Here is a 15601-nt window from a genome sequence, read left to right as displayed (position 1 = left end):
ATCCCACAGCTCAATGGTAAGAGCACTCTTCTAAGAGGTGTGGCAGAGCCCTTTTTAAATCCTCTCTCCTTTCATCCCGCACCCCCTGGCAGAGAGGAGAATTGAATCTGTGTCTCCCACATTTCAGGTGAATGTCCTAATCACTGGGCTAAAATTTATAAAGTGGGTGATACTATCACCATCTCCGTTTTCAGTGGTGGCCAGATTTTGAATGGGACCTGAACCAGTAGGCATCCTCTGTGCATGTCAGCTAGATTGGACCTCACAGATAAAATAAGTGAGTGGTCTTCCCTCAGTTTGTGGATTGGATTGGATTCCACACAAGAGATAGGTGGCCAAATGCTTATCTTCCCCCAATTCACGGATCACTCTGGGTCTTAGGTACGGTGAGGCATCAGTGCATGGGCTCAGGGGCAGAACTGTAGGAGCCGAGAGAACTTTATACACTGAAAATGTAGGCACCAAGTGAGTTTAGACACCTACACAGTTTGACAGGATTACAGTGGAGCCAAAAGCTTGGATTTAGGTGCATAAATCAAGATTTGGGCACCTAAATACCTTTGTGGATTGAGGTTTCTGTTCCTTTGCGATGGCGGGGTAGGGGACGGGTAAAGGTAGCTTTCTCTGAAAAACAGGTAAGATGTTGTAAGATGTTACTTTTTCATTAATTTTGGAGGGGATGGGGTGAATTTATTCTGGTGAAAGGTCCTGGCATATTTGACTCATATAGGTTGAATGAAGCCCTATATTCCTGAAGAGCAACTAATCTGCCTCAGTTATAAAGGAATTAGAAGGAAACACGGTCTCTGAGTCCATTAGACTTTCTGCTGAGCCTGCTCACAAAAGTAATATCTAATGGGTTTAGAGATATGAGCTCTTGTCCATTAGGAATTGGACTGAGACAACCAAAGCACTAAGGCTACTAAACAACCTTCAGATTACAAATTCATTACAGTCAGCACCAACATCATTAAGAGTTGAAACACTAACCTAGATGTGAAAAGCTTGGTACCCTTTGTTCCCTTGAACCAATTAGCCCCTCTGATGATCTTCATCTTGAAGTTACAATGCAATTGTGACCTAATCTTTAGCAGGTAGATTTGAAATGATACCAAATTCATATACAGCATCTTGAAATACCAGCATTGTTGTTATTATTTTATTATTATTTCATTAGCCAAAGCAAAATAAAATAAATAAATTGATTTTTAATGTTGCCAATTCTTGTTAATGCCTCATAAACTAGAGGAACTTTCAAATATTTATGTGTAATAGAACCTATCACAGGGTGGTTTTTGCCTTTAACATTTTTTGCAAATAATAATAAATGAATCCTTATAAATATCCCTGTGAAGTGGGAAAATATTATTGTCCCTGGTTTAGATGCAAGGAGGCACAGAGAAGATAAATGACTTAGCCATGACCACAAATCAAGTCAATAAGAGATAAGGTCAGAATTCAGAGTGCCCAGATCCCAAGCAAAACCTTTGTCTGATAGACCACTTTGCCCCTGGAAAATGTACACATTGTATGCTGCTTTACTTCAATCTATAATATACTTTAATTTAATCCAATGTGAAATACATTTAAAATAGGTTTGTTTGAGACTTTCTGGAAATTCTCTGGGACCAGAAATTTCTCAACACACAATAATTCAGGGTATATCTTTCCTAGAATAAAGGGTGTTTTGGGTGTTTTAGAATGTTCTATACTAATTTCTGAAACTAGTATAGACAAAGCAAGTTGTAGTTTATCGTGTGCTAGTTGGTCAGGTTGAAGCCTCAGTTCTCCCCAGAGTTGTCTGTCACAATAATCATGAGGTCACATGTGTCACAGGTATCATCCACATAGGTATCAAAAAGAACAGGAGTACTTGCGACATCTTAGAGACTAACAAATTTATTTCAGCATGAGCTTTCGTGAGCTACAGCTCCCTTCTTCGGATGCATAGAATGGAACACACAGACAGGAGATATTTATACATACAGAGAACATGAAAAGGTGGAAGTATGCATACCAACAGGAAAAGTCTAATCAATTGGCAATAACTTATGAGACTCCACCATTAGGTTTAATAGAAACTCTGATCATTCTGATGAGAAGTCAAGGGATCCTTTTTTGAAGTGAATAGAGTTACTCCAGATCTACACCTGTGTTAATGAGAGCATGATTTGTCTATCTGTTTTCTTTCCAACCCTGGACTCGCCTATCAAGCGGAGAAAGCACTTAGCAAACTTCCCTTTAATCAACTAGTTCTTCCAAAATGTATCCTCCCCTACATATTTGCTCCTAAAGGTTGCATTTTAATTTTTTGATAAAACTGAATTGTAAATACAAAATTAAATTATGAGTGTTGTTAGAGCAAAAAAATCATGAAACTTATGTATTGCTCCAGATATTTCTGATATTAGTATTCATTCAGTACTACATTCTGAAAGCCAGCAAGCAAGCTATATTATGAATTGTTCTGAAAGACACTGCAGCAAACAGTATGAGCACAGAAAAAAATACACATTAATCATGATTCTGTGATGGTAGTTTTGATAGCAAGCACAAATCCCATAAATATTCTAGATTAAAAATGCATGTATGAATGGTGTCTCTTCTTCAGTCTTCAATTATTAAAGTAATAATAATTAACACAAAGGTTTTTGTAGTTTTTCACTCACAAGAACATTATTTTTAAAACATTGCAAGCAGTCTCCAGGCATTGCAAGGCATTTTTATAATGTTTCTCTTGCAAAATAGGCACATGTTGCAATTTAAGAATTGTACTTTAACAACATTAATTATATTATTATTATTTATTTTATTCCAAATTCAGTTTGTTGGCTTAGTGAATTGCTATGCACTGAATTTAGAAGGAGAGGCCAGTTTGTGCCTTGTTATCAGTACACAGCTGCTTGCCTTGCATGACTAACTTCTGAAACAGTTTCCTGGCATGCCTGGAATAGAATATTTTATGTGAAAATAAATGAGTTTGTGAAAATCTTTAATTATTTTACTTTTATGAAAGGATCAAATCTTCAAGGCTTTTTCTCTAAGCCTTTTTGGAGCTTTCAAGTTAAAAGAATACAGAATAGATTCATCCATTTTTTTTGCTAACTCAGAACAAAGTGTATTTTCTCTTTTCACCCCTAATTTTAAAGCCATCAAAATCTCATTCCCCACTGTGCATATCTGAAGTGTACAGCACCAAATAAAGATTAAAGGTCTGATCCAGAAAAATCTCCTACATGTATATTTAGTCTTCTACATAGCTGTCAATCAACTTCAGTGGGACTATAGCCCTGTTCACAGCGTAGACAAAACTCTTCCAAGTATGGTTAGTCTCATATGTAGTTCCACTGCACCTGATATAACTAAGGGCCTGGCCCAAAGCCTAGTAATGTCATTGGAAAAACCATTGATTTTAATTAGCTTTGGATCAGGCCCTGGTTGAAGGAGAAAGGCTCCAGGTAATCAAAACACTTAGGCTTATTTTTAAGCACATGAGTGCTTGCATCCATTTAGGCAAAGCACTTATAAGTATGCTGAACTCTGACTTCAGCAGGACTTAAGCACTTGCATAAGTGCTTTGCACAACAGCCACAGAACTATGCAGCCTGGAAAAACCTCTGGTCAAGAAGACAAGAGACGCAGGTCTCTGCCTAAGAGAGGCTGAGGAGCCAGGAGCTGAAAAGTGGGTGTCCTTGCTAGACTATGAGTGTATAGCAATGTAGTTGCCCTAAACTGTGACACAAGGAATATCTAGTTTGAAAAGAAAAGTAGTGCTTATAGGTGGGTCCTCTACTGTTGGACAGATTTCAATTGACTGCAATTAGAAAAGAAGTAAGGGAGGGGTGAGGGCTAGATAGCTCAATGGTTTGAGCATAGGCCTTGTAAATCCAGAGTTGTAAGTTCAATCTTTGAGGGGGCCACTTAGGGTTTTGGGGCAAAATCAATACGTGGTCCTGCTAGTAAAGCTAGAGGGCTGCACTCAATGACCTTTCAGGGTCCCTTCTAGTTCTATTAGATAGGTATATCTCCATATATCTATTGTACAGGGCTTGCAAACTACACCACCATCACTTTGGAAGGGAGAAGAGTTGAATTTGGCACTTTTTTTTTCACAAATAATAAAAACAAAGTAAACTAGACCTTGCTATATATTATTAGATGTACCTGAGAAAGTCTTATTTTAACTCTTCAAAAAACTTTGTCCAAACAGCTCACCTAATGAAAGCCTAATGGCTGCTGTAACTTATGCCAGCTGCTAACTTGCCTAAGTAGCTAAAGCTGCAGCCAGGGTTATCCTGGCCATACCCCTGTCCTCTGACTATGCCCCATTTTCCCAGCCAGGTCAGCCCAAGGAAGGGGTTGTAGGGCAGGAGCATCTATGCCGACTCTGCACCATTGGAGAATCCCTTCTGCACTGGCAGGGCCGGCTCCAGGCACCAGCTTAGCAAGCAGATGTTTGGGGCAGCCAACCCTTCTCCAAATGGAGAAGTGTGGCACGTTCAGGTATTCGGCGGCAATTCGGCTGAGGGTCCCTCACTCATGCTCAGAGCGAAGGACCTCCTGCTGAATTGCCGCAGACCACAATTGTGGCTTTTTTTTTTTTTGGCTGCTTGGGGCGGCAAAACCCCTGGAGCTGGCCCTGTGCACTGGGGTGTTCCTCCTGGTTCCATATACACTAGGTTAAGGCCAGATTGTCCCAACTAAGTAGTGCTAGTTTCCCTCTCTGTATAAACGGTTACTGTTCTGCTTCCCTTGCAGACATCTTAAAAAGAAGAAATTGAGCAAAGAGATACAAAAGAAAAACAGGCATATAATAGAGTCCTCAGATGGCCAGGGCACCCAGTTTCCAGCCCTGCCTCCCAGTGGGAAGGGCTTTCAGTCCAGTTTCTAACCCTTGTATGTGGCTTAGCTTCATCTCAGTGTTTTCAAAGTCCTTGCCATCCCATTACTGGAGGGGGTGTGGGTGGAAGTGAGACGTATGCCCTCTGTCAATAAGGGCAGTTGGTAGGGGAGCCCAAGTCTTCCCCCTGTACTGAGCTGTACTGAGCTCCAAACCAAGGCCCTCAGAGAGCTAACACCTGGAATGCCCTGCTAGTTGCCTCCCTGGGTCACTTCCTACCATCCATCCCCCACCACATCTCCAAGTCCGAAGATAGAAAATAAAAGACAGCTAAACTTTCAGCTCCCGCAGGGCTCAGCAGGTATCTTCAGCACCCTTGTTCAGGAGCCCTCAGTATGGGTCTATCTTCCTCCTCAGCCTCCCCCTTCTGCTTCGTCTCCAGATGGAGCATGCTTTGCAGGTCTGGAAGGGCAGGGCAACCTGGGGCCAGTATTGTCCTTTAACCTCTTCAGGGTTTGTACATCCCATCACAAGGCACAACAGGTAGCATAAAGCAAAACTAAAACAGGCATACAGTGGCAGAAGATAACAAAAAGAACTAAAGGGACGGAGGAACAGTACCTAAAAAGGGCAATTGAAAGGTGGGTAGGATGGTCAGAGAACAGGGGCACTGGACTTCACCGAGGTTCAATTTTTGGCTTAGCCACAGACTTCCTGTGTGATCTTGAGAAAGACATTTAATCAACCCTGTGCCTCAGTACGCTATCTGTAACATGGAGATAAATTCCCTTCCTTACAGCATGTTGCAAAGTTAAAATCCATGAATAATGGTGAAGCAGTCAGATACTACAGGGACACGGGTCATACAAGTCCCTAGAGAGAGAAGAGGAAGCAAAAAAGTCAGCAAGAAAAGAGCAACAAAAAAGGATGTAGAGGGGAAATTTTCCTTATTGCTGGGATTTAGAATAAGCTCATGACTTCATGGGAAGCGGAAGATGATTGATGTGTTTGCCATTTGGGTAGCAAGTTGGTGAGGACCTTGAGACTGCCCAGACCCCACATATATCTGAGAGGATGCAGGAGGAGGCCCATGCAGAGTCCATTGTAAGATCATGACCTAAGCTCTTAAATTTGTTTAACTGGATTCTGAATAATTTTGATTGCTTACCAGTGGGGTAGAGAATTAATGTTACACCGTACTAATTAGTCAATCCCTTTCTTGGTGATGGAGTGCCAGGAAATTACTTACAGCCCAGATTGCTGTAGTTTGTACTTTCACTAATGTATGAATTATCCAGAATAAACAATAATGAATTATGAATGATTCATAATCACTTATCCAAAGCTGGTTGATTTTAATGTGTTTTGATCTGTAAACAAAATGACTGTAATTTCCTGCACATTTTTGAAAAATATTGTATAAAGAACAGAGTAAAAAAACCACTTTTATTTATGTAATGAACTGAATGGTAGAACAAGAAACCTTGAACTGATTTTGACAGAGCTGTTCCCCATAGTGTTTTTAAAGTATCTCTTTTATTACTTTGATCTTTATTATTGACAAGATGATATTTTGTTTATAACTACAATATTTTAATTAAAATTATTATATAAATATTACTTGCTATCCCTACTAACGAGTCATAATTATAGTACAATAAGGGTGATATTAAAATATAGTGTTAGTTTGTTACATTGTTACAAATATACTTCCCAGCAATAAAGCACCCTCAACAGTTACCTGTGGAATTCTGTGTCCAGCTACTTGCATTGGAATGTGTGGACTTGTAAACATACATAAAACTCAAGATAATCTTAAGTCTAATATTAAAGGAGCACTGAACTTTTTGAAGCAATTAATCCTCAGAATCGTTCTACAATTTCTGGCAGATTACTGTCTGTTTTCGCTGGCTCTATTCCATGCCTGTGAATAATTCATCCTAACAATTTAATCAATGCCTTCATATTAAGCAAACTTCCTGTGTTAAGTTTCAAATTCTTCATGCAGTGTTCCAGGTATTTTCCAATGGTATCAGTGTGACACTTCTTACTGTGACTCCACAGATGGGAGAGTGTATTTCCATCTCTTTCATCCAAAGCTGGCTCTTTTTCATCATTTATTCTCTTTGATCACATCCAAGATCACGGTGTCTATGAGAAACATTGAGGTAAATGGAGTGATCCAAGCACAATCCAACAGAGTTCACCACCACCTTCCTTTTGTAATGTTGACTTCAATTTATAAACTCAGATCACAATGCTGTATTTGCTTCCTCGTGAAAGTAAAATGGCCAGTTGTTCTCCACTGTAATTTTTTCATTCTTTAGAGTACTGTGTAGTAGAGGGATCCTGGCCAAACAAGTCACCACTGCCTGTTCCATTCTGCAGACCACAGGAGAGCAACAGACCATAGTTTTAGAACCACCGTGTTGAGCAATAGCTTCTGCACTAATGTGCTGTGCAGGGTATATGTTGTCACAACAACAAAGTAATGCAAACCAGGCACAGAGGAAGGATGGTTTGGTGGTTAGGGCCTGGAACTCAGGAGGAGGGCTGGGCAGATGTTTGATTCCTTCGGGTCTGTCAGCAAATGGAAAAATCAGTAGAAATAGTCAATTCAGTTCAGAAATATTCTGAATTTGTCTGCAAATTGAGAAAGTTCATTTCAGGCCAAACAAATGTGTCCCTTTATTACCATGATTAGGGCACTTGCCTGGGAAACCCAGGTTTGACTCTTCACACTACAGCAAGGCCTTGAACTTCTCTCTCCCCCCTCCTACATGAATGCCCTAAGTATGAGGGCTTAGGCCATTCAGGTTCTACCTTTGTATAAATACTTATTTTATTTATCAATATACTATTTTAAATATTCATTGGGCCAAAGTGAGAGTGAGAATATCTCTACAGCTTAGCGGTTCTCAAACTGAAGGTTATGAGGTTATTATTTGGGGGGGAGTGTTGTGAGCTGTCAGTCTCCACCCTCAAACAATGTTTCTCCTCCATCATTTATAATAGTGTTAAATCTATTTAAAAAAGTGTTTTTTTAAATTTATAAGGGTGAGGTGTCTCACTCAGAATCTTGCTGTGTGAAAGTTTGAGAACCACTGCTATAGCTTGGTGATTAAAGTACTCACCTGGGGGAAGAGGGTGAGACTTGAATCCACATCCCCTGCCTCTGAATCAGGCAAAAAGATTTGAATTCAACTTTTTTACCTCACCCGCTGAGGGATACCTTAATCTCTAGGCTATAAAGTCATTATTTTGCTCTTTGGCACAGTGAATTGTTAAGTATTTCTACAAAGTGGTACAGCTTCACCAGGAGAGGCTGAGGGCTGGTCTACACTACAGGGGAAAATCGATCTTAGATACGCAACTTCAGCTACGTGAATAACGTAGCTGAAGTCGAAGTATCTAAGATCGAATTACTCACCATCCTCACGGCGTAGGATGGACGTCCGCGGCTCCCTGTGTCTATTCTGCAACTCCGCTCTGCTTGGTGGAGTTCCGGAATCGATATAAGCGTGTTCGGGGATCGATATATCGCGTCTAGATGAGACGCGATATATCGATCCCCGATCAATCGATTGCTCCCCGCCGATACGGCGGGTAGTGAAGACGTAGCCTGAAAGTTACTCACCTCAGAGTAGCTTATTGCCTGGTGGTCAGATCACCCATCGGGGGAGATCTGAGTTCTAAGCCCCTGTTCCTGTGACCTTGAGCAAGTCACTTAGGGTCAGATATCAAAGATATTTAGACATTTTAAGGTGCAGATAGGCACTTAGTGACCCGGAATCTCTCTGGGCCTCAGTTCCCCGTCGGTGTGTATAAAAAAAAAAAAAAAGGAAGGGGGATAATAGACTTCCTTTCCTCACAAGAGTGGTATGAGAGTAAATCCATTAATGTTTGTGAGATACTCAGATACTGTAGAGATGGGGTCTTTTAAGTTCCCAGGCAGATAACAAGGCAAGCATTTGGCAGCATGAAATATGAAAAAAACTCACATTTAAATCTCCTAAAAATAAATAGCCAACCAACATGTATTTTATAAAATGTTTGATTGTTTCAGTCTTTAGAAATCAGCCACTAACCCTGGGATTCCTTATGGCCCCATTTAACAGATGGCAAAATCAGTAACCTCACAGGGCTCTCTTGTAAAGCTGAGTAAATTTTGCTGACTCATTGTGACAAATGTGACTTCTTGGCTCACCAGGATATAAAAGAGGTGGTGTAAGCCTCTGGTCAGAATCTATGAGGGGTGGAAATACAGAAATTCACCATGAAGGGCTAAGAATGGCAAGGTTTGGAGAGAAAGAGCTGAGGTTTGTGTTCTTTTGTTATTATTTAAGGAAGGCCAAAACCTAGGAAGTAAGATATTAGATGGATTCTATATTCTGTCTGGAGAAAGGTAGAAATGCCATTTGCTCACATCCTGTTATTCAAAATGAACTTGCCTCTTTACAAGACATCCACAAAAGAATTAACACAGATCAGTGACCGCGTATTCTTTCCATTTCTAACTGCCTTGAGCAGTAGTACATGTTGTGCCAGAACAAAAATGTGTATACAGGCCAGAACCTGAGTTGGTGTAAATCAGTGTAACTCCACTGAACTCACTGGAATTATGCCAGATCACATCAGGTGACAATCTGCCCCACAATTCCTCTCTAGGTATCCATCTTAGAGTCAATATGTGCAGTGGAACGGGGTTGTTTAAAAAGACTTCCCTGTCTGAAGCCTCCACTAAAATTATTCCCTGAAATTAGAGCTAGATGAAAATTTTCTGTCAGCTTTTTTCTATTTTCAGTTAGCTTGATATTTTCTGTTTGGAAAATTTCTGCAAAAAAAAAAAGGTGGAAAGTAATGAAGACTCTTCACTTTTTTCAAAGTTTTTTGCCGAAAATGTACCAGCTCTACCTAAACCCTTTTGTGAGAGGCTGCTATGGGAACACTGTCTTTAAAGCAGTGATTGTCAGCCACCCGATATGGACCGCATACGGGTGACCAGTTTGTGCATCTGCTTTGACTAAGCATGAAGTCATTGTGCCAGGATTAGGCAATATGCCACACTTCCACCTTTAAACACTTCAGGCCAAATCCTCAGATGGTGTAAATAGCTGCAATGCTATTAAATTCAGTGGGGCTATGTCCATTTACATCAGCTGAGGTTCTGGTGAGTGAGACAATGACTATTGTACATTTGTGGGAGGGGCGGGGAGAATGAGATGTTTATATGACATAAAACTGACAAGTAAACTATATCCAACAACAAAAGTGGAGCAGAATGAAGCTTACTTTTTTCCTGCTGCTGTTAAATGTATTTCTAATAGCTAACAATACAAATCTACCTCACTCTTTCTATCCTGTAGAAGTACTGCTCAATCTTAACACAGATTACACTTTATAACATGTGTTAAAAATCTCCAAAGGATGCCATTCCAGGAAAATTTTTAAGGCGAGTGTCAGATATTTACAGGTTATGGCAAAATTAGACCAAGACTTCAAATATTAATCCCAGATGTTTAAAGTCAACATGCCATAGTCAATGGTTACAAAATAATTCATAGCCAATTTCCTGTGAAGTTTGAGATGCACTTAGTGAATGGATCACATGAAGAAGTTTGACAGAATTCTTTGCTGTGGCAATAACATATGCTAGTCCAAGATAATAAAGCCTGGAATGTATTATAGATTCAGGGAATAATGCCTGTGATTTCCAGCTGCTTACTCAGTAGCTGACAATATCTATAATTCTTAGCAACAAGCCCTTTATTTTTCTGTGAATTCACTGTTTCAGAGGGACTACTCTTTAGCGGATGTTGTCGAATTATTTCAAAGTGCTGCAAAGAACATTCCATCCCATCTTCTAATCAATAAAATCCGCATTCCACAAATGCAGAAGGGCAGCTATAGGGAGGGATATTGGTTATCCTTATTGATTACTTGTAATAAACTACAACCTAAGTTTCCTGCAAGCCTTAAGAGTACACCCAGGTAAAATGGAACCAGATAGTAATCCAGAAGCATGTCTGATTATATTCAGCTAAATGGCCACTGCAGCTCAGTGAGAGCAGTCCTGGACTGTCCAACTCCACTCCTAATAGGAGAGTCACAAGCAACATATAGAGCCCTGGGAGAGGACAATACCACAAACCATGAGCCTGGCCATTCTTGATAAGCTAGGAATAGATTCATAGACCAGAAGACCAGAAGAAACCATTATGATCACATAAACTGACCTCCTACATAACACTGGCTATAGATTTAATTCAGTGAGTCCTGCATCTAACTCAGCAATGTAGTGCCATAGTGTAGACGCTTCCTACATTGACAGAAGGGGTTTTTCCATTGATATTGTTAATCCAGCTCTCCGAGAGGTGGTAGAACTCTTCCACTGACTTAGCTGTGTCTATATGGGGGGGTTAGGTCAAGCTATGTTTTGCAGAGTGCAACATATTTCACAGCCCTGAGCGATGTAGCTTGGTCAAATCTAATTTTTAGTTGTAGACCAGGCATTAGAGTTAATAGCGCTGCTGTTTTTAAAGATGCATTTAGGTCAGCTACATGAGGGGTTCAGGGATGAATGAGCTGACACCAACTGTCTGCACTGGCTGAGATGTACTTAGAAGCAGAGTTGCTGGAGGAGAAGCAGATGGAAGAAGAACTTGATGCAAAGCCACTATAGTAACCACTACAGCAGTAGCAGCAGCAGGTGGGAAACAACCAAAGGCACTGGAGAAAAGTAAAGGTAGGAGCAAAGGAAAGAGGAGACCATTCACCCAGAACACAGGGGGGAGCCACTCATTCCCTCAGATTGTGTTTCTGTTGTGGAAAAGTAGGGCAGATATTTTTTCTGGACTGACATTTGGGAATTGATGGTGACTATAAACAAGTCCGTGAGCTTAATGAGGCTGCAAGGAACGTATCAGTCATGGAGAAGGGGTAACCAGACTACTGAATTCAGGACTATGGAAATGGTGCAATACCTAGAAGCACTAGTAGGAGGTTGAGCTTTATTTCTTGACCCAACTCATGTGATGTGGGTCAGGTGTACAAAGAGTTAATTGCTCTTGTCACATGTCAGAAATATCTATTGACTCCATTGGGTACTTCACTTATAAAACGTAAAATCAAATATGAATAAAGCATATTAACTCAAAATAACTACCCTCCTTCCTTTTACTATTCTGCTACTTAGGAGACCATGCTGACCTCTGAATTAACCTTCAATTTCATTTTAGATCTATCTGGGGAATATGGTTACTTGGAATTATAAACTGATAGGATGCATTGTGTGCTGTAATGAGCTCTTTCTAGTTTATGGTTTACTGATGAATTTTAAGAAGCGGACATTGCATTCTCAGTGCAATTTATGCTGGAACTAGGCTATCTATAAACTGCAGATGCCTCATTAAATTCCATGGCTGATTACAAGAAGCCGCCATGCGCAGAAATGTTCATCGGGGGCTTCATGATTTGCATTAAGAATGAGGAATACTTGTGGCACCTTAGAGAGTAACAAATTTATTTGGGCATAAGCTTTAGTGGGCTAAAACCCGCTTCATTGGATACATGCAGTGGAAAATACATTGTCGTGCTTGGTTCCTTCTAGTAACAACACTGGTTATTTAGCACTGGCTCTGTACCATTGTGAGCAGCACACAATAACAGCAGCAAGATTCCAGTCTTCAGCTAACCATCCAGAAGCCAATGGCATCCAGCCAGTTATTGATTTACATATTGACATTTACCCCTTTCTATAACTGCGAAAGCATGTTTGCGGCACAACTGTTGGCTTCTTTCAGTAGTACATTAAAAGACTATGAATATGATGAAAAAAACTGTGCAGCATAATATTTTAATGACCATTTTGTGGCTTTCTGTTTCCCTATTGGTAGCTGGAAAGGGTTGCTTTATTTTATACAATTATGTTAGAGAGAGAGAGAGAGACTGAGAAACTTTGTCAGTATTCCCAGTTCTGGTTAAATGGCTTGGCCGGAAGGCAAGATGGATATGTGCCCATTTCTTAGCACAGACGTGTTTAAAAACAACAACTTGGCATAGCTGCTGTAAAAGAATTTCTGTATCAGCTATATTTAGTTCTTCTTTTGGGGAAAAGCAAGTGTATTGAAGCCTCTAATAATGATGATAAACTATGTAGAACAATACCATCTCTTGTACAACGGATGGACAGAGAAATGGCAGGGTGAAGGTCTCTTAGAAGGGATCTCAGTATCATTTTATAATTTACAGATCTTATTCTCATATGTACAAAAGTCCTGAAAAAGCCAGTACTTATGGATTTGGCATTATTCTTCCTCTTTAATGTCAAATGATGCTTTACCCTAACCTTTCCTCAGTAACTTAATTTAAAATTTGATAAAACTGAACACAAACAATTCTTCCTTTATCCTTTTCAGAGAAACTCCAGGATTATGTAGCTATTACTCAGTGCAGTCTATTTGTCTCCCCATTAAAAGCAAATAGTATTCAATTCACCTATATGATCTTGTTTTGAACAGACAATATTATGAAAATAGTTTCTTCTCAGTAAAGGCTGTCAACAACCCCCAGGCTACAGGAACATAGAGAAATTAAGGCAGCAAGAATTTTAACTTTACTGCATTTGTTTCTTTTATTATCCTTCCTGATAGGAATGTAGTGCCTCTCAAAGATGCCACACCTGAAAATGAAGTGATCTTTTATTCTCATACAAGGAACAAAATGGAGAGTGGCAGCATGAGCTTCGCCGCATGAGCTTCTACACACACACACACACACACACACACACATGCGCTCACCCCACCCTGACAATGTGCCTCCACTTGGAAGGACCATCTTTAGTAATGAAAAGCTAATTCCATCCCCACATCCTTCTAGTTGCTACCTTTTTTAATTAGACTGAGAAATGTGCCACTCTGAGACAGTTTTGGTGGTGATTTTTGCAATGCAGACATCTTTCCCACAGGAACTGGGTTATAATCACCATAGCCCATAAAGCAGCAGTTCTCCACCAGGGGTCTGCAGTCCCCTGCGGGGCTGACAGCAGGTTTCAGGGATCTGCCAAAATAAACCACGCTTCAGTCCTGGACAGTGGTATCACCTCCACTCCATGACTCACCTCAGCGGGCCACCCAGCCTTTGTGTCAGCACCAGCAATAAGTTTCATGATGAGTAAGGAAAAAAATATAATATTCAGTTTTTTATTTTTGTACCTATATTATCCTTTTATATTTTATATTATATGTGTGTGTTTAACTATATAACTAGCAATTTAATGCAATTTTTAATCTACTGAAGAGGTAGAAAAACAATTGTGGTGGCATAGGTGGGCTCAGGAGCGGCGCCAGAGTTTCTGGCGCCCTAGGCAGAATTCGGGGAGCGGCATTTTGTGCGCTCCCTGGATCCTGGCACCCTAGACGACCGCCGAGGGTCACCTAATAGAAGCATCAGCCCTGGGTGGGCTGTGAAGTTTTTATAGCATATGGGAAGGGGGCTCAGAAAGAAAAATGTTGAGAACCCCTGCCAGAGTCTACAGAGAAATTCTTAGATAGCTTTTGCTCACTACTAAATTTGAATCAATGAACCACTACTGATTTTGAACCTTTCTTAGAGCAGTATAAAACTACACAGCTCACTGCCAATCTCCTGAGCCATCTAGCCCTGCTGTTGCAATTTCTTCTTAGTTCAGAAGATTTTTTTTAAATAAACCCTTTTTATTTCATGGTTTCAATTACATTTCCTTTATACACAATGGCCTAAATTTTCAAGACTGAATAATGCTCTTGGATGCCCAACTTAAGATACATTAAAGAGGCAGAAATTGCTGAGCACCTGCCCTCTGGAAACCAGGCCTTTTTAAGGTACTTTGGGTTAGACACCCATATGATTAGTCACTTTTAAAACATTAGACCAACAAGTCTTGACCAGCATCTATGGTCAGGTCTTGGTCTTGATCTGCCTCTATATGCCTGGACGGGGGCATAAAGAGGAGAAAGCTATTCACACCCACCTATCCCAAGGTGATCTTACCACATCTCTGCTTCAGGTGCAGGAAAAGAAAAGTAGCTGCACACCAGGTACTTCCTCCCTTGTCCTTGAGTTGGATGAAGAAGGGAAGGGGAATGAGGGGTAGCTCTCAAGCAACCAGGTCATGGGTAGTCACACTCAGTGGTTGGAGCAGCAATCAGCCCAAAGGTCAGGACCAAGTTACCTGGAATGAAGCAGGAACAGGACTAGAAACAAGGAGACATAGAGCCATGAGCAAATGCTTTGAGCAGCCACTGGGCTTAAGCACCAGACTGCTGACTCTTCCAATCAATCATGCAATGTAGCCAATCAGGCAGCCTACTACAGGCCAGCTGCGCTAATTAGGTAGCCTGGAGACTGGCTCTGCTTCCAGACTGGCTATGCTGCAGGTGCTGATTCCTGATAGTAGCAACATGCTAGTTGTGGCATACTGCCTTACTTGGACTCCTTTTGGAGTAGTGCAGCTATGTGCTGCCTCTTGGGATACGTCTACACTACGGGATTATTCCGATTGTACTTAAACCGGTTTTGTAAAACAGATTGTATAAAGTCGAGTGCACGTGTCCACACTAAGCACATTAATTCGATAGTGTGTGTCCATGGTCCGAGGCTAGCATCGATTTCTGGAGCGTTGCACTGTGGGTAGCTATCCCGTAGCTACCCCATAGTTCCCACGGTCTCCTCCACCCCTTGGAATTCTGGGTTGAAAGCCCAGTGCCTGATGGGGCAAAAATC

The 15601-nt window shown here is 40.7% G+C and overlaps 1 protein-coding gene across 1 annotated transcript in view; it reads left to right on the top strand.

The window, feature by feature from the left end:
* The first annotated feature begins 9052 nt into the window (after positions 1 to 9052).
* CNDP2 (carnosine dipeptidase 2) overlaps positions 9053 to 15601 on the top strand; it is an 84257-nt gene continuing 77708 nt past the window's right edge. The window contains exon 1 of the mRNA XM_032771681.2: positions 9053 to 9159. The gene's annotated coding sequence lies outside the window, so the exon portion shown is untranslated. The remainder of the gene's footprint in view (positions 9160 to 15601) is intronic.

The sequence above is a fragment of the Chelonoidis abingdonii genome, chromosome 2 (assembly GCF_003597395.2).
Source record: "Chelonoidis abingdonii isolate Lonesome George chromosome 2, CheloAbing_2.0, whole genome shotgun sequence".
Lineage (NCBI taxonomy): Eukaryota > Metazoa > Chordata > Testudines > Testudinidae > Chelonoidis > Chelonoidis abingdonii.
Note: the sequence above shows the minus strand (reverse complement) of the source record. Positions and strands in the feature narration are given on the sequence as shown.